Source organism: Neovison vison, chromosome 7 (assembly GCF_020171115.1).
Source record: "Neovison vison isolate M4711 chromosome 7, ASM_NN_V1, whole genome shotgun sequence".
NCBI lineage: Eukaryota > Metazoa > Chordata > Mammalia > Carnivora > Mustelidae > Neogale > Neogale vison.
Window position 1 is genome coordinate 64,039,747 of NC_058097.1, and position 19,661 is coordinate 64,059,407.

Consider the following 19,661-nt stretch of genomic DNA (forward strand, 5'->3'; position numbering starts at 1 on the left):
GTTTCAGGCTTCAGAACCTAGACCTTATCTCCAATCATTGCCCAGTGGTGAACGTGATGCAGAAATCAGAACTCCTCCTTCCCCATGGCAAAAAACCTTGTGGTTGGCATGTTGTCCAACGTTCAGTTAGGAGAAAACAGCATGGAACATGAGGACCTGCCCATGCTTGAGGGCCGCGTTGGACACAAAGACGCATTGTGACTTTAAGAGTGAGCTCTGTCCTCAAGTAAGGCCACTCAGTGACTGGAACAATAGCCCGCATATGGGGCTTGCCATGCCCCAAGTCCCCCAGTCTTAACCAGAGGTCGAGTTTTCCAGTCACTTCTCCCCAAGGCTCTTCTCTGGAATCCGTCTGTTGGTGGGACACCTTAGGTTAAAAGAAAAGAAAAGAAAAGAAAAGAAAAGAAAAGAAAAGAAAAGAAAAGAAAAGAAAAGAAAAGAAAAGAAAAGAAAAGAAAAGAAAATCAGAAAGCATTCCTCCCATCCCACAGAATGACTTCAATCTCTTGGGATTGGGCCAAAAACCCAGAGAGGGAGACCCGTCCATGGCCCATGAGGCCAATCTGACATTCCACGGCTATTTTTGACACTAAATCTGGAGACAAAAGCCTGAGCAAGCACCTCACACTCGCCCTTTCTTCATATCCCAAAGAGTTCTCCTCTTGGTCTGTATTTCAGGCTGTCCATAACTTCGTCCCTAACCCTATGCCGAGTTTGTGTTTTTAGACTTCTGTCCCCACAGCCCTGGCCCACAAACCCTCCATGCTTGCACCCCTGGAGACACACATCAAGACTGAGCCTTCCCTCTCCAAGGGGATTCTGCCCATTCAATTGACCACAACCCTACAGGTTAGGAGAAACCTCCAAAGTCCCCGTGGTCATTCCAATAGTGTAGGAGCCCTGGGACAAACAGGAAAATCTGCCACCAGCTGAGCAACTACCTCCACTCACACCAGAGACAGATGTCCCCAGAGAAGAACATTAACCGGACAGGCCCCTAGGCCCTAATCAGATCCATTGCTTTGGATTCCAGGCATCTCTTCCCAGAGGTCTGGTTTCCAATGCCACTAAATGGGGGTTTCCTGAGGCACCAATCAGAACAAATCTCTTCCCCACATGGGAAACATGCTCTTTGGATCTGTATCAAAACTTCTTTTTTTTTTTTTTCAAAATATTCATATATTCTTTACTGTTTGCTTATGTATTTCTGTGCTAGTTTTTTTTTTCCCATTTATTTATTTTCAGAAAAACAGTATTCATTATTTTTTCACCACACCCAGTGCTCCATGCAAGCTGTGCCCTCTATAATACCCACCACCTGGTACCCCAACCTCCCACCCCCCCCCGCCACTTCAAACCCCTCAGACTGTTTTTCAGAGTCCATAGTCTCTCATGGTTCATCTCCCCTTCCAATTTACCCAAAAGCACATACCCTCCCCAATGTCCATAACCTTCCCCCCTTCTCCGAACCCCCCTCCCCCCAGCAACCCACAGTTTGTTGCGTCAGATTAAGAGTCACTTATGGTTTGTCTCCCTCCCTATCGCATCTTGTTTCATGGATTCTTCTCCTACCCACTTAAGCCCCCATGTTGCATCACCACTCCCTCATATCAGGGAGATCATATGATAGTTGTCTTTCTCCGCTTGACTTATTTCGCTAAGCATGATACGCTCTAGTTCCATCCATGTTGTCGCAAATGGCAAGATTTCGTTTCTTTTGATGGCTGCATAGTATTCCATTGTGTATATATACCACATCTTCTTGATCCATTCATCTGTTGATGGACATCTAGGTTCTTTCCATAGTTTGGCTATTGTGGACATTGCTGCTATAAACATTCGGGTGCACGTGCCCCTTTGGATCACTACGTTTGTATCTTTAGGGTAAAAAGCCAGTAGTGCAATTGCTGGGTCATAGGGCAGTTCTATTTTCAACATTTTGAGGAATCTCCATGCTGTTTTCCAGAGTGGTTGCACCAGCTTGCATTCCCACCAACAGTGTAGGAGGGTTCCCCTTTCTCCGCATCCTCGCCAGCATCTGTCATTTCCTGACTTGTTGATTTTAGCCATTCTGACTGGTGTGAGGTGATATCTCATTGTGGTTTTGACTTGTATTTCCCTGATGCCGAGTGATATGGAGCACTTTTTCATGTGTCTGTTGGCCATCTGGATGTCTTCTTTGCAGAAACGTCTGTTCATGTCCTCTGCCCATTTCTTGATTGGATTATTTGTTCTTTGGGTGTTGAGTTTGTTAAGTTCTTTATAGATTTTGGACACTAGTCCTTTATCTGATATGTCGTTTGCAAATATCTTCTCCCATTCTGTCAGTTGTCTTTTGGTTTTGTTAACTGTTTCCTTTGCTGTGCAAAAGCTTTTGATTTTGATGAAATCCCAAAAGTTCATTTTTGCCCTTGCTTCCCTTGCCTTTGGCGATGTTCCTAGGAAGATGTTGCTGCGGCTGAGGTCGAAGAGGTTGCTGCCTGTGTTCTCCTCAAGGATTTTGATGGATTCCTTTCTCACATTAAGGTCCTTAATCCATTTTGAATCTATTTTTGTGTGTGGTGTAAGGAAATGGTCCAATTTCATTTTTCTGCACGTGGCTGTCCAATTTTCCCAACACCATTTATTGAAGAGGCTGTCTTTTTTCCATTGGACATTCTTTCCTGCTATGTCGAAGATTAGTTGACCATAGAGTTGAGGGTCTATTTCTGGGCTCTCTATTCTATTCCATTGGTCTATGTGTCTGTTTTTGTGCCAGTACCATGCTGTCTTGATGATGACAGCTTTGTAATAAAGCTTGAAGTCCGGAATTGTGATGCCACCAACTTTGGCTTTGTTTTTCAATATCCCTTTGGCTATTCGAGGTCTTTTCTGGTTCCATATAAATTTTAAAATTATTTGTTCCATTTTTTTGAAGAAGATGGATGGTACTTTGATAGGAATTGCATTAAATGTGTAGATTGCTCTAGGTAACATAGACATTTTCACAATATTTATTCTTCCAATCCAGGAGCATGGAACATTTTTCCATTTCTTTGTGTCTTCCTCAATTTCTTTCATGAGTACTTTATAGTTTTCTGAGTATAGATTCTTAGCCTCTTTGGTTAGGTTTATTCCTAGGTATCTTATGGTTTGGGGTGCAATTGTAAATGGGATTGACTCCTTAATTTCTCTTTCTTCTGTCTTGTTGTTGGTGTAGAGAAGTGCAACTGATTTCTGTGCATTGATCTTATATCCTGACACTTTACTGAATTCCTGTATAAGTTCTAGCAGTTTTGGAGTGGAGTCTTTTGGGTTTTCCACATAGAGTATCATATCATCTGCGAAGAGTGATAATTTGACTTCTTCTTTGCCGATTTGGATGCCTTTAATTTCCTTTTGTTGTCTGATTGCTGAGGCTAGGACTTCTAGTACTATGTTGAATAGCAGTGGTGATAATGGACATCCCTGCCGTGTTCCTGACCTTAGTGGAAAAGCTTTCAGTTTTTCTCCATTGAGAATGATATTTGCAGTGGGTTTTTCATAGATGGCTTTGACGATATTGAGGTATGTGCCCTCTATCCCTACACTTTGAAGGGTTTTGATCAGGAAGGGATGCTGTACTTTGTCAAATGCTTTTTCAGCATCTATTGAGAGCATCATATGGTTCTTGTTCTTTCTTTTATTGATGTGTTGTATCACATTGACTGAATTGCGGATGTTGAACCAACCTTGCAGCCCTGGAATAAATCCCACTTGGTCGTGGTGAATAATCCTTTTAATGTACTGTTGAATCCTATTGGCTAGTATTTTGGTGAGAATTTTTGCATCTGTGTTCATCAAGGATATTGGTCTATAGCTCTCTTTTTTGATGGGATCTTTGTCTGGTTTTGGGATCAAGGTGATGCTGGCCTCATAAAATGAGTTTGGGAGTTTTCCTTCCATTTCTATTTTTTGGAACAGTTTCAGGAGAATAGGAATTAGTTCCTCTTTAAATGTTTGGTAGAATTCCCCCGGGAAGCCATCTGGCCTTGGGCTTTTGTTTGTTTGGAGATTTTTAATGACTGTTTCAATCTCCTTACTGGTTATGGGTCTGTTCAGGCTTTCTATTTCTTCCTGGTTCAATTTTGGTAGTTTATATGTTTCTTGGAATGCATCCATTTCTTCCAGATTGTCAAATTTGTTGGCGTAGAGTTGCTCATAGTATGTTCTTATAATAGTTTGTATTTCTTTGGTGTTAGTTGTGATCTCTCCTCTTTCATTCATGATTTTATTTATTTGGGTCCTTTCTCTTTTCTTTTTGATAAGTCTGGCCAAGGGTTTATCAATTTTATTAATTCTTTCAAAGAACCAGCTCCTAGTTTGGTTGATTTGTTCTATTGTTTTTTTGGTTTCTATTTCATTGATTTCTGCTCTGATCTTTATGATTTCTCTTCTCCTGCTGGGCTTAGGGTTTCTTTCTTTTTCTTTCTCCAGCTCCTTTAGGTGTAGGGTTAGGTTGTGTACCTGAGACCTTTCTTGTTTCTTGAGAAAAGCTTGTACCGCTATATATTTTCCTCTCAGGACTGCCTTTGTTGTGTCCCACAGATTTTGAACCGTTGTATTTTCATTATCATTTGTTTCCATGATTTTTTTCAATTCTTCTTTGATTTCCCGGTTGACCCATTCATTCTTTAGAAGGATGCTGTTTAGTCTCCATGTATTTGTGTTCTTTCCAAACTTCCTCTGGTGGTTGAGTTCTAGCTTCAGAGCATTGTGGTCTGAAAATATGCAGGGAATGATCCCAATCTTTTGATACCGGTTGAGTCCTGATTTAGGACCGAGGATGTGATCTATTCTGGAGAATGTTCCATGTGCACTAGAGAAGAATGTGTATTCTGTTGCTTTGGGATGAAATGTTCTGAATATATCTGTGATGTCCATCTCATCCAGTGTACTCATTTAAGGCCTTTATTTCCCTGTTGATCTTTTGCTTGGATGATCTGTCCATTTCAGTGAGGGGAGTGTTAAAGTCCCCTACTATTATTGTATTATTGTTGATGTGTTTCTTTGATTTTGTTATTAATTGGTTTATATAGTTGGCTGCGCCCACGTTGGGGGCATAGATATTTAAAATTGTTAGATCTTCTTGTTGGACAGACCCTTTGAGTATGATATAGTGTCCTTCCTCATCTCTTATTATAGTCTTTGGCTTAAAATCTAATTGATCTGATATAAGGATTGCCACTACTGCTTTTTTCTGATGTCCATTAGCATGGTTAATTCTTTTCCACCCCCTCACTTTAAGTCTGGAGGTGTCTTCGGGTTTAAAATGAGTTTCTTGGAGGCAACATATAGATGGGTTTTGTTTTTTTATCCATTCTGGTACCCTGTGTCTTTTGATTGGGGCATTTAGCCCATTAGCATTCAGGGTAACTATTGAGAGATATGATTTTAGTGCCATTGTATTGCCTGTAAGGTGACTGTTACTGTATATTGTCTCTGTTCCTTTCTGATCTACCACTTGTAGGCTCTCTCTTTGCTTAGAGGACCCCTTTCAGTATTTCCTGTAGAGCTGGTTTGGTGTTTGCAAATTCTTTCAGTTTTTGTTTGTCCTGGAAGCTTTTAATCTCTCCTTCTATTTTCAATGATAGCCTAGCTGGATATAGTATTCTTGGCTGCATGTTTTTCTCGTTTAGTGCTCTGAAAATGTCATGCCAGCTCTTTCTGGCCTGCCAGGTCTCTGTGGATAAGTCAACTGCCAATTTAATACTTTTACCGTTGTATGTTACCGACTTCTTTTCCCGGGCTGCTTTCAGGATTTTCTCTTTGTCACTAAGGCTTGTAAATTTTACTATTAGGTGACGGGGTGTGGGCCTATTCTTATTGATTTTGAGGGGCGTTCTCTGAACCTCCTGAATTTTGATGCTCGTTCCCTTTGCCATATTGGGAAAATTCTCCCCAATAATTCTCTCCAGTATACCTTCTGCTCCCCTCTCTCTTTCTTCTTCTTCTGGAATCCCAATTATTCTAATGTTGTTTCGTCTTATGGTGTCACTTATCTCTCGAATTCTCCCCTCATGGTCCAGTAGCTGTTTGTCCCTCTTTTGCTCAGCTTCTTTATTCTCTGTCATTTGGTCTTCTATATCGCTAATTCTTTCTTCTGCCTCATTTATCCTAGCAGTGAGAGCCTCCATTTTTGATTGAACTTCATTAATAGCTTTTTTGATTTCAACTTGGTTAGATTTTAGTTCTTTTATTTCTCCAGAAAGGGCTTTTATATCTCTGGAGAGGGTTTCTCTAATATCTTCCATGCCTTTTTCAAGCCCGGCTATAACCTTGAGAATTGTCATTTTGAACTCTAGATCTGACATATTACCAATGTCTGTATTGATTAGGTCCCTAGCCTTCGGTACTGCCTCTTGTTCTTTTTTTTGTTGTGAATTTTTCCGCCTTGTCATTTTGTCAAGCTAAGAGTATATGAATGAGCAAGTAAAATACTAAAAGGGTGGCAACAATCCCAGGAAAATATGCTTTAACCAAATCAGAAGAGATCCCAAATCGTGAGGGGGGATTTCTCCCCTCTCACGATTGAGTGAGGGATCTCCTCTGATTGGGATCTTCTTTGATTGGGATCTCCCAATCTCTTCTGATTGGGATCTCTTCTGATTTGGGGATAAAAAGAGGTTCAAAAAGAAAGAAAGGAAAAAAAAGAAAAAAAGAATTAAAAAAAGAGATTGAATTAAAAATTCAATCAAGAATTTAAAAAAGAATTAAGAAAAAAAAAGATTGAAGAGATTAAGATCTCTTCTGATTTGGGGATAAAAAGAGGTTCAAAAATAAAGAAAGAAAAAAAGAAAAATAAAGAATTATAAAAAAGAAAATGAATAAAGAAAAGTATAAAAAAGAAAAAAATATATATATTAAATAATCTAGTTAAAAAACGTTAAAAAAGAAAAGGGTAAAAGTTATAAAAAATTTTAGCAGAAGAAGAGAAAAAAAAATGAAAAAGAAAAAAATTAAATTAACTGCAAGACTAAAAAATCACAGGCAGAAAGCCATGAGTTCCGTGGTTTGTTTTCTCCTCCTCTGGAATTCTGCTGCTCTCCTTGGTATTGAAACTGCACTCCTTGGTAGGTGAACTTGGTCTTGCCTGGATTTCTTGTTGATCTTCTGGGGGAGGGGCCTGGTGTAGTGATTCTCAAGTGTCTTTGCCCCAGGCGGAATTACACCGCCCTTACCGGGGGCCGGGCTGAGTGATCTGCTCGGCTTTGCTTTCAAGAGCTTTTGTTCCCTGAGCGCTTTTCATAGAGTTCTGGAGGACGGGAATACAAATGGCGGCCTCCTGGTCTCCGGCCCGGAGGAGCCGAGAGCCCGGGGCCCCGCTCCCCAGTGTGCCCTCAGCGAACAGCTCCTAGTAACTCGCGTCTGCCTAACCTCCGGCCGCGCTCCGAGCTCACCGAGCTTGCGACCGGTTCAAGGCAACTCCGAGCTGCAAGCTTACTGTCGGCTCTGCCTCTGCAGCCGGCTTTCCCGTTCCAATATCCGCAAGCTCTGCGACACTCAGACACCCCCGATCCTTCTGTGACCCCGCGGGACCTGAGGTGACGCCGACCCCGCGTGGGCTTCGCCCCGGTTTAGCCTCTGGAGCGATGTCCCTCAGCGGAACAGACTTTTAAAAGTCCTGATTTTGTGCTCCGTTGCTCCGCCGCTTGCCGGGAGCCGGCCCCTCCCCCCGGGGTCTATCTTCCCGTCGCTTTGGGTTCACTTCTCCGCCAGTCCTACCTTTCAGAAAGTGGTTGTTTTTCTGTTTCTAGAATTGCTGTTCTTCTTCTCTTGGATCTGCCGATGGATTTGCAGGTGATTGCAATCTTTAGATAAGCTCTCTAGCTGATCTCCGGCTAGCTGAAGTAGTCTCAGCCTGCTACTTCTCCGCCATCTTGACTCCTCCCCCCTGTATCAAAACTTCTGATTAGAGCAATCCTTCACGGCCCCGGTGCCACCGCCCCATTCCAAGGTCTCCATGGACACAAACACACATTAGGACCCAGGCGCAGGAGAGTCCATTTCAACTCAGCCCCTTTGGTTGCTCCCCTAGATCCAGCAGATGGTGCCTGCCTTGTCACTAGGAGACAATTGGAATGCGAGCCGGGCTGCCTAGGAATCCATCCTTAGAACCCTGCTCCGGAGTCATTCTAAATGGGACAACCCGGAGCCATCCAACAGGTCATGACTGTCCTGCAGAAGGAATCCTTAATGTTTGGAGCATCTCACAACTCTGGTCATGGGAAAAATCCCATGGCCCCGTGATATCCACCCCCCTCTTCATGAAGGGGCCATCATGGACGGAAACTCCAAACTGAGCCAACATCTGATACTTGCCCTGACTGCAGATGCATGAGATCTCGATTCAGCTCTGAGGAGTGTGCCTGCCGTGCCCTCGCCCCAAAACCTAAGCCTAGCTTGTGTTCTCAGACTTCCATCCTAACACTCCTGGTCCATAAGCTCTCCAATTTGAAAATTTCGGACCCACAATGCAGCACACTGCCTGCCCTCCAGACGAAAAACATTGCCCAATGGGGCTACCCAGAAACCCCAAATGAGTATCAAACTGCAGGCCAGTTTACTGTACCCCCATTATACAGCCTACCGTGAGCACTAATGCCCTGTCTGACACAGCCTGAGCCCGGACCTCCTGACTGATACCCAGACAGCTGGCCGCACATTGAACACCTCGGTCCCGCCATGGCCTTAGGTCATCATCTATTCCCAACCTCGGTATTCAGGCCTCAGAACGTTGACCTTATCTCCATTCACTACCCAGAGGTGAACGTGATGCAGAAATCAGAACTCTTCCTTCCCCATTGCAAGAAACCTTGTGGTTGGCATGTTGTCCAATGTTTAGTGTAGGAGAGACCAGCATTGCCCATAAGGCCTCTCCCATGCTTGCTGGCCACGTTGGGCACAAACAAGCATTGTGACCCTCAGCGTGTGCCCTGTCCTCAAGTAAGGCCTCTGAGTGTCTGGACAAAGAGCCCGCATATGGGGCGTTCATGCCTCTAGACCCAATTCTTAACCAGAGTTCGGGTTGTCAAGTAGCCCCTCCCCAGGGCTCTGCTCTGGAATTCCTCTTTTGGTGGGACATCTGAGGTATAAAAACAGAAAGGACTCCTCTCATCCCACAGAATGACCCCAAACTCTTGGGATTGGGCCAAATCCCCAGAAAGGGAGACTCGTCCATGGCCCATGAGGCCACCTCGACATTGCACAGCCATTAGTGACACAAAATCCAGAGACAAAAGCCTGATCAATTACCTCACACTCGCTCTTTCTTTATATTTCAAAGAGTTCTCCTCACAGTCTGTAGATTGGACCTGCCTAACCTAGCTCCCCAAAACTAAGCCGAGTTTGTGTTTTCAGACTTCTGTCCCCACAGCCCTGGCCCACACCCCTCAAGACTGGGGTCCCTGGAGCCAAGCCTGAGGACTGTGCCTGCCCTCTCCAGGGGAATTCTGCCCATTCCATTAGCCAAAACCCTACAGATTAGGAGAAACCTCCAAAGTCCCTGAGCAATCCCAAAAGTGTAGGCTGCCCAGGAGAAAAAGGGGCGATCTAACACCATCGGAGCTACTAGCTCCACTCATACCCATATACAGGATTCCCTAGAGAAATAGATTGAGCTGGACAGGCCCCTAGGCCCTAATCGGACCCATTGCTTTGGTTTCCAGGCATATCTCCTCAGAGGCCGGGTTTCCAATACCAGCATATAGGGGTTTCCTGAGGCACCAATCATAACAAATCTCATCACCACGTGGGAAACTTGCTCATTGGAGATGTGTCAAAACCTCTGGTTAGGAGAATCCTTCAGTGCCCCCTTGCCACCGCCCCATTCCAAGGTCTCCATGAACACAAACCCACATTATGACCATTCCGCAGGAAAAGTTCATTTCAACTCAGCCCCCTCAATTGCTCCCCCAGAGCCAGCAGATCGAACCTGTCTTGTCGAGAGGATACATTTGGAATACAAGGTGGGCTGCCCAGGCATCCATCCTTAGAACCCGGCTCTGGAGTCATTCTGGATAGGAGGACCTTGAGCCATCCAACAGGTCTCAATTGTTCCGCAAAAGTAATCCTTGTGGTTTGGAGCTTCTCACAACTCCCATCGAAGGAAAAATTCCATGGCCACATGATGCCCACCCCCACCCCAATTCTTGAAGGGGCCATTATGGACAGAAACTCCAACCTGAGCCAATGTCTGATCCTCGCCCTGCCTTCAGATGCATGAGATCTCAATTCAACTCTGCAGAGTGTGCCTGCCGTGCCCTCGCACCGAAAACCTGGCCTAGCTTGTGTTCTCTGACTTCTGTCCTCACACTTCTGGCCCACAAGCCCTCCAGTTTGGGAATTTCGGAGCCACAATGCAGCACTGTGCATGCCCTCCAGAAGAAAAACTTTGCCCTATGGGGATACCAAGAAACCCCAAATGAGGATCAACTTGCATGCCACTCGACTGTACCCCAATTATACAATCTAGTCTGAGCACTAAACTCCTATCTGACACAGCCTGAGCCCAGAACTCCTGAACGACACGCAGACAACTAGTCGTACACTGAGCACATCAGACCCTCCATGGCCTTAGGTCGTCATCTCTTCCTAACCTCAGTTATCAAACTTCAGAAACGTAGACTTTATCTCCACTCACTTCCCATGGGTGAACGTGATGCAGAAATCAGAACTCCTACTTCCCCATGGCCAGAAACCTTGTGGTTGGCATGCTGTCCAACGTTCATTGTAGGAGAAACCAGCTGGCCCATGAGGCCCTGCCCATGCATGAGGGCCGTGATAGGCACAAACACACATTGAGACCCTCAGCGTGAGCCCTGTTCTCAAGTAAAGTCTCTCAGTGGCTGGACCAAGAGCCCGCATATGGGACTTGCCATGCCCCAAGTCTCCCAAACTTAACCAGAGGTCGAGATATCTAGTCACCCCTACTCAGGGCTCTGCTCTGGAATCCCTCTTTGGTGGGACACCTGAGATAATAAATACACAAAGGAATCCTCCCATCAACAGAATGACCTCAACCACTTGGGATCAGGCCAAATCCCCAGAAAGAAAGACTCGTCCATGTCCCATGAGGCCACCCCAACATTCCACGGCCACCATTGACACAAAATCCAGAGACATAAGCTTGAGCAAGAGCCTCACACTCTCCCTTTGTTCATAACCAGAATAATTCTCCCCACGGTCTGTAGATCAGGCCTGCCATACCTACGTCCACAAACATAAGGTGAGTTTGTGTTTCAGACTTCTGTACGACAGTCTTGGCCCACACACCCTCCAGGCTGGGGACCCTGGAACCACATCTCAGGAATGTGCCTGCTACTCCAAGGGAATCCTGCCCATTCCATTGGAGACAACCATATATATTAGGAGAAAACTCCAAAGTACCTGATGCCATCCCAATAGTGTAGGCCTCCCAAGAAAAACCGAAGCAATCTGTCCCAAGCTGTGCAACTACCTCAACTCAGACCCATACACAGATATCCCCAGAGAAGAATATTGAACTGAACAAGCACCTAGACCCTAATTGGATCCATTGCATTTGTTTCCAGGCATCTCTCCTCAGAGGCCTGGTTTCCAATACTAGCATAAGGGGGTTTCCAGAGGTACCAATCTGAACTTATCTCATCTTCATACGGGCAACTTGCTCTTTGGAGCTTTGGTTAAAGCTCCAGTTAGGAGAAACATTCAGATCCCTGGAGCCACTGCCCCATTCCAAGGACTCAATGGACATAAAACCACATTATGACCCATCCTCAGGTGAGTGCATTTCAACTCAACCCCCTGGGTTGCTCCCCCAGAGCCAGCAGATAGAACCTGCCTTGTTGCTAGGAGACAATTGGAATGTGAGGGGGGCTGCCCAGGCATCCATCCTTAGAACCCTGCTCTGGAGAACTTCCTTATGGAACGTCCTGGTTCCATCCAACAGGTCTCGACTGTCCCGCAGAACGAATCCTTGCGGTTTGGAGCATCACACACTCCCATCATGGGAAAACCTCAATGGCCTCGTGATGCCCCTCCAACTTCATGAATGGGCCATCATGGACAGAAACTCCAGCCTGGGCCAATGTCTGATCCTCTCCCTGACTTCAGATACACGAGATCTCGACTCAGCTCTGCAGAGTGTGCCTGCCATGTCCTCACCCCTAAACCTAAGCCTAGATTTTGCTCTCAGATTTCCATCCTCACACTCCTGGCCCACCAGCCCTCCAGGTTGGGAAATCTGGAGCCACAATACAGCACTCTGTCTGCCCTCCAGAAGAAAAAGTTTGCCCTACGGGGCTACCCAGAAATGCCAGATGAGGATCAACCTGCATGCCTCTTGACTGTACACCAAATATACATTATAGCCTGGCACTAATGCCCTGTGTGACACAGCCTGAGCCCGGACCTCCTGACCGAAACCCAGACATCTAGGGCCACACCTCAGGACTGTGACTGCCCTCTTCAAGTGAATTATGCCTATTCCATTGGAAACAACCCTACAGATTAGGAGAAACCACCAAAGTCCCTGAGACCATCCCAGTAGTGTAGGCCACCCGGGACAAACAGGGGCTATCTGACACAAGCTGAGCAATGCCCTCCACTGAGAACAATAGACAGATGTGCCCAGGGAAATTTGAAGCAGACATGCCCCTAGGGGCGAATGGGATCTATTCCTTTGGTTTCCAGGCATCTCTCCTCGATGCCTAGTTACCAATATCAGCTTATGGGAGTTCCTGAGGCACCAATCAGAACAAATCTCATCTCCACATTGGAATCTTGCTCTTTGGAGCTGTGTGAAACCTCCGGTTAGGAGAATCCTTCAGGGCCCTAGAGCCATTGCCCTATTCGAAGGTTGGCATGGATACAAACACACATTATGACCAATCCTCAGGAAAGTCCATTTCAACACAGCACCCTCAATTGCTCCCCCAGTGCAAGCAGTTCAAACCTTCCTTATCGCTAGGAGACTATTAGAATGCGAGGTGTCCTGCCCAATCGTTAGAACCCTACTCTGGAGAAGTTCCTTATGGGACATCCTGGATCCATCCAACAGGTCTCCACTGTTCTGCAGATGGAATCCTTGCGGTTTGGAGCATCACACAGTCCCACTATGGGAAAACCTCCATGGCCTCGTGATGTCCCCCTACCTTCATGAAGGGGCCATCACGGACAGAAACTCCAACCTGAGCCAACGTCTAACCTTGCCCTGACTTCAGATGCATGAGATCTCGATTCTGCTCTCCAGAGTGTGCCTGCTGTGCCCTCGACCCAAAACCTAAGCCTGCTTGTGGTCTCAGACTTCTGTCCTCACATTCCTGGCACACAAGCCCTCCAGTTTCAGAATTCTGGATGCACAATGCAGCACTCTGCCTGCCTTCCAGAAGAAAAACGTTACCCAATTGGGCTACCTAGAAACCACAAATGAGGATCAACCTGCACGCCACTCGACTGTACCCCAATTATACAGTCGAGCCTAGGCAGTAATGCACTGTCTGACACAGCCTGAGCCAGGACCTCGAGATCGACACCCAGAAGGCTGACTGCACACTGAGCACATTGGACCCGCCATGGCCTTAGGTCATCATATCTTCTCAACCTTGGTTTTCAGGCATCAGAACCTAGACCTTATCTCCACTCACTGTCCATCAGTGAACGTGATGCAGAAATCAGAACTTCTCTTTCTCCATGGCAAGAAACCTTGTGGTTTGCATGTTGTCCAACATTCAGTGTAGGAGAAACCAGTGTGGCACATGAGGCCCCGGTCATACTTGAGTGCTGCGATGGGCACAAATTCCTATTTGGACCCTCAACATGAGCACTGTCCTCAAGTAATACCTCTCAGTGGCTGGACCAAGAGCCCACATATGGGGCTTGGCATGCTCCTAGTCCCCCAATCTTAATGAGAGTTTAAGATGTCTTGCCACCCCTACTCAGGGCTCGGCTCAGAATCCCTCTTTGGTGGGACACCTGAGGTAAAAAAAAAAAAAAAAAAAAAAAAAAAAAAGGAAAGGACTCCTCCCATCCACAGAATGATCCCAACAACTTGGGTTTGGTCCAAATCTCTTGAAAGAAAGACTCGTCCATGGCCCATGAGGCCAGCCCGACATTCAATGGCTACAGTTGACACAAAATCCGGCAACAAAAGCCTGAGTAATTGCCTCAGACTTGTCCTTTGTTCAGAGCCCGAAAAATTCTCCTCATGCTCTGTAGATTGGGCCTGCCATATCTAAGTCCCCACACCGAAGCCGAGTTTGTGTTTTCAGACTTCTGTCCCCACAGTCCTGGCCAACACACCATCCAGGCTGGGGCCCCTGGAGCCACACCTCAGGATTGTGCCCGCCCTCTCCAAGGAAATTCTGCCCATTCCATTGGACACAACCCGTCTGATTAGGAGAAACATCCAAAGTCCCCGAGTCCATCCCAATAGTGTAGGACGCCCAGGGAAAAGAGGGGCGATCTGTCACAAGTTGAGCAACGACCTCAACTCAGACCCATAGACAGATATTCTCAGAGAAGAAGATTGAACCAGACAGGCCCCTAGACTGTAATTGTTTCCATTGCTTTTGTTCCTAGGCATCTTTCCCCAGAGGCCTGGTTTCCAATACCAGCATATGGGAGTTTCCAGAGGTACCAATCAGAACAAATCTTGTCTCCACATGGCAAACTTATCCATCGGAGCTGTGTAAAAACCTCCAGATAGGAGAAACCTTTAGGTACCCAGAGCCACTGCCCTATTGCAAGGTCTCCATGGACACAAACCCACTCTATGACCATTCCGCAGGAGAGTACATTTCAACTCATCACCCTCAATTGCTCCCCTAGAGCCAGAAAATCAAACCTGCCTTGTTGCTAGGAGAAAACTGGAATGCGAGTCAGGCTCTCCAAGTATCCATCCTTAGAACCCTGCTCTGGCGTCATTCCATATGGGACGTCCTGGAGCCTTCCAACAGGTCTTGACTATCCCGCTGACGGAGTCCTTGTGGTTTGGAGCATCTCACAACTCCCATCATGGGAAAAACCCATGGCTTTGAGATGCCCCCCTACCTTCATAAAGGGGCCATCATGGACAGAAACTCCAAACTGAGCCAAAGTCTGATCCTCGCCCTGACTTCAGATGCACGAGATCTTGATTCAGCTCTGCAGAGTGTGCCTGTCGTGCCCTTGCCCAGAAACCTAAGCCTAGCTTGTGTTCTCAGAATTCCATACTCATTCACATGGACCAAAAGCACACCAGGTTGGGAATTCTGGAACCACAATGCAGCACTCTGCCTGCCCTCCAGAAGAAAAATGTTGCCCTATGGGGCTACCCAGAAACCCCAAATTAGGATCAATCTGCACGCCACTTGACTGTACCCCAATTAGACAGTCTACCCTGGGCCAAAATGCCCTGTATGACACAGCCTGAGCCCAGACTTCCCGACTGACAGGCCACATCTCAGGACTGTGCCTGCCCTCACCAAGGGAATTCTTCCCATTCCATTGGCCACAAACCTACAGATTAGGAGAATCTCCAAAGTCCCCGAACATCCCAATAGTGTTGGCCTCCCGGGACAAACAAGGGCGTTTTGAACACAAGCTGAGCAATGACCTCGACTCAGAACCCTAGAAGGGTGTTCTCAGAGCAGAAGATAGAAGCAGACAGGCCCCTAAGCCCTAATTGGATCCATTGCTTTGGGTTCCAGGCCTCTCTCCTCAGATGCCTGGTTTCCAATACCAGCTTATGGGGGTTCCTAAGGCAACAATCGGAACAAATCTCGTCTCCACATGGGAAATTTTTTCTTTGGGGCTGTGTCAATAGCTCTGGTTAGCAGAATCCTTCAGGGTGCCGGTGCCACGGCCCCATTCCAAGGTCTCCATGGACCCAAAACCACATTATGACCGATCCTCATGAGAGACCATTTCAGCACAGCATCCTTGGTTGCTCCCCCAGAGCCAGAAGATCGAACCTGCCTTGTCCCTAGGAGACAATTGGAATGCGAGGAGGGCTGCCCAGGCCTCCATCCTTAGAACGCTGCTCTGGAGAACTTCCCTATGGGAAATCCTGGAGCCATCCAACAGGTCTCAACTGGCCTGCAGAAGTATGCTTGCCAATTAGAGCATCTCACAACTCCCATCGTGGGAAAACCTCCATGGCCTTGGGAGATGCTCCACTTTATAAAGGGGCAGAATGGACAGAAACTCCAACCCGAGTAAAAATCTGATATTCGCCCTGGCTTCAGGTGCATGAGATCTTAATTCAGCTCTGCAGAGTGTGCCTGCAAAGCCCTCGCCCTGAAACCTAAGCCTAGATTGTGTTCTCAGACTTCTGTCCTCACACTCCGGGCCCACAAGGTCTCCGGTTTGGGAATTCTGGAGACACAATGCTGCACTCTGCTTTCCCTCAAGAAGAAAAAAAAGTTTCCCTGTGGAGCTACCCATAAACTCCAAATGAGGATCAACCTTCTTGCCACTCGACTGCACCCGAATTATACAATGTACCCTGTCTAATGTCTGTCTGACACAAACTTAGGCCCTAATCGGATCCATTGCTTTGGTTTGGAGGCATCTCTAGTAAGAGGCCTGGGTTCCAATACCAGCATATGACTATTTCTTGAGGCACCCATCAGAACAAATCTCGTCTCCACATGGGAAACTTGTGCATTGGAGCTGTGTCAAAGCCTCCGGTTAGGAGAACCCTTCAGGGCCTCGGTTCCACCGCCTCATTAAAGGTGTCCATGGACACAAACACACATTAGGACCCATCCGCAGGAGAGGCCATTTCAACTCACCCCCTCGGTTGCTCAGCCAGATGCAGGAGATCTAAACTGTCTTCTAGCTAGGAGACCATTGGAATGACAGACGGGCTGCCCTGCCATCCATCCTTAGAACCCTCCTCAGAATCATTCCGCATGGGAATTCCGGGAGCCAAACCACAGGTCTCAATGGTCCCGCAGAAGAATCGTTGCGGTTTGGAGCATCTCACAACTCCCATTGTAGGAAAACCTCCATGGCCTCGTGATTCCTCCCCCCGCCATCATGAAGCATCCATCGGGACAGAAACTCCAAACTGAGCGATTGTCTGATCCTTGCCCTGACTTCAGATGCACGAGATTTCGATTCTGCTCTCCAGAGTGTGCCTGCCATGCCCTCACCCAGAAAACTAAGCCTAGCTTGTGTTCTCAGATTTCCGTCCTCACAATCCTGGCCCACAAGCCCTCCAGGTTGGCAATTCCAGAACTACAATGCAGCAACCTGCCTGCCCTCCAGAAGAAAAACATTGCCCTCTGTGACTACCCAGAAACCCCAAATGAGGATCAACCAGCACGCACTTGACTGTACCCCAATGATACAGGCTGCCCTGGGCTCTAATGCCGTTTCTGACACAGACTGAGCCTAGACCTCCCGACCCGCCGCCAGCCAGCTGGTGGCACACTGAGCACATTGGACGCACCATGGCCTTAGGTCATCATCTCTTCCCAACCTCAGTTTTCAGGCTTCAGAACCTCGATCTCATCTCCACTCACTGCTCAGGGGTGAATGAGATGCAGAAATCAGAAATACTACTTACCCATGGCAAGAATACATGTGGTTGCATGTGGTCCAACGTTCAGTGTAAGAGAAAGAGTCTGCACCATGAGTAACTGCCCATGCTTGCACACCACGAGGGCATAAACACACATTGGGACCCTCAACGTGAATTCTGTCCTCAAGGAAAGCCTCTCATTGGCTGGACCATTCGAAGGCGTATTGGGCTTGCCATGCCACTAGGTTCCAATTTTTACCCAGATTTCTGGTTGTCCAGTCGCCCTTCCCCAGGGCTCTGCTCTGGAATCCCTCTTCTGGTGGACACCTGAAGTAACAAAACTGAAAGAACTCCTCCCATCCCACATTGACCCAAAAAAACTGGGATCGGGCCAAATCCTCAGAGAGAAAGACTCGTCCATGGCCCGTGAGGCCTGTCCAACACTCCATGGCCATCGCTGACAATAAATCCAGAGACAAAAGCCTGAGCAAGTGCCTCACACTCGCCGTTTCTTCTTATCCCAAAGAGTTCTCCTCACGCTCTGTAGATCGGCCCTGCCATACCTTTGTCCCCAATCCTAAGATGAGTTTGTGTTTTCGGACATCTGTCCCCACAGTCCTGGCCCACACACCCTCCAGGCTGGGGTCCCTGGAGCCACACATCAGGTCTGTGACTACCCACACCACGGGAATTCTGCCCATTCCATTGTCCACAATCGTACAAATTAGGAGAAAGCTCCTAAGTCTCCGCGGCCATCTCAATAGTGTAGGCCACACGGACAAAGAGGGGAGGTCTGACACCAGCTGAGTAACTAACTCCAGTCATACCATAGACAGATGTAGCCCGAGAAGAAGATTGAACAGGACAGGCACCGAGGCCCTAATCGGATCCATTGCTCTGGTTTCCAGTTATCTCTCCTCAAAGGCCTGGTTTCCAATACCAGCATATGGGGGTTTCCTGAGGCACCAGTTAGAACAAATCATGTCTCCACATGGGAAACTTGCTCTTTGGAGCTGTCTCAAAATCTCTGGTTAGGAGACTCTTTCAGGTCCCTGGTGCCACCGCTCCATTCCACGTTCTCCATGGACACAAACCCACATTAAGACCCATCTGCGGGAGAGTCCATTTCAACTCAGGCCCTTGGTTGTTACCCCAGAGCCAGCAGATCGAACCTGTCTTGTCGCTAGGAGATAACTGGAATGCAAGACGGACTGCCCAGGCCCGCCTTAAAACCCTTAGAATCCATCCTTAGAACCCTGCTGTGGCGTCATTCCATATGGGGCATCCTGGAGCCATCCAACAGGTCTCAAATGTCCTGCATAAGGAATCCTTGCATTTTGGCATATCTCACAACTCCCAACGTGGGAAAACGTCGATGGCTTTGTGACCCCCGGGCCCCTTCATGAAGGGGAAATCAGGGACAGGAATTCGAAACTGAGCCAACATCTGACGCTCGCCCTGACTTCAGATGCACAAGATCTGAATTCAGCAATGCAGAGTGTGCCTGCCTTGCCCTCGCCCTGAAACCTAAGTTTACCTTGTGTTTTCAGACTTCCATCCTCACACTCCTGACACCCAACCCTCAAGTGTGGCAATTCCAGACCCACAATGAAGCACTCTGCCTGCCCTCCAGAAGAAAAATGTTGCCCAGTGGAGCTTCCCAGACACCCCTAATGAGGGTAGAAATACACGGCACTATACTGTCCCAGATTATATATTCTAACCTGGGCACTAATGCACTGTCTGAGACAGCCTGTGCCCAGAACTCCTGACCAACACCCATCCAGCTGACCGCACACTGGGTACATCGGACCCGCCATGGCCTTTGCTTGTCATCTCTTCCCAACCTAGCTTTTCAGGCTTCAAAACTTAGACCTTACCTCAAAAGCCTGTCAAGGGGTGAAGGTGATGCAGAAATCAGAACTGCCCCTTCCTTATGGCAAGAAACCTTGCGGTTGGCATGTTGTCCAGCGTTCAGTGTAAGAGAAACTTGCGTCCACCATGAGGCCCCGCTCATGCTTGAGTGCTACGAGGGCATAAACATGCATTGTGACCCTATCGTGAGTCCTGTCCTCTACTAAGTCCTCTCAGTGGCTGGACCATTTTACGTCATATGGGGTTCACCATGGAACTAGGCCCCAAATTTAACCAGATT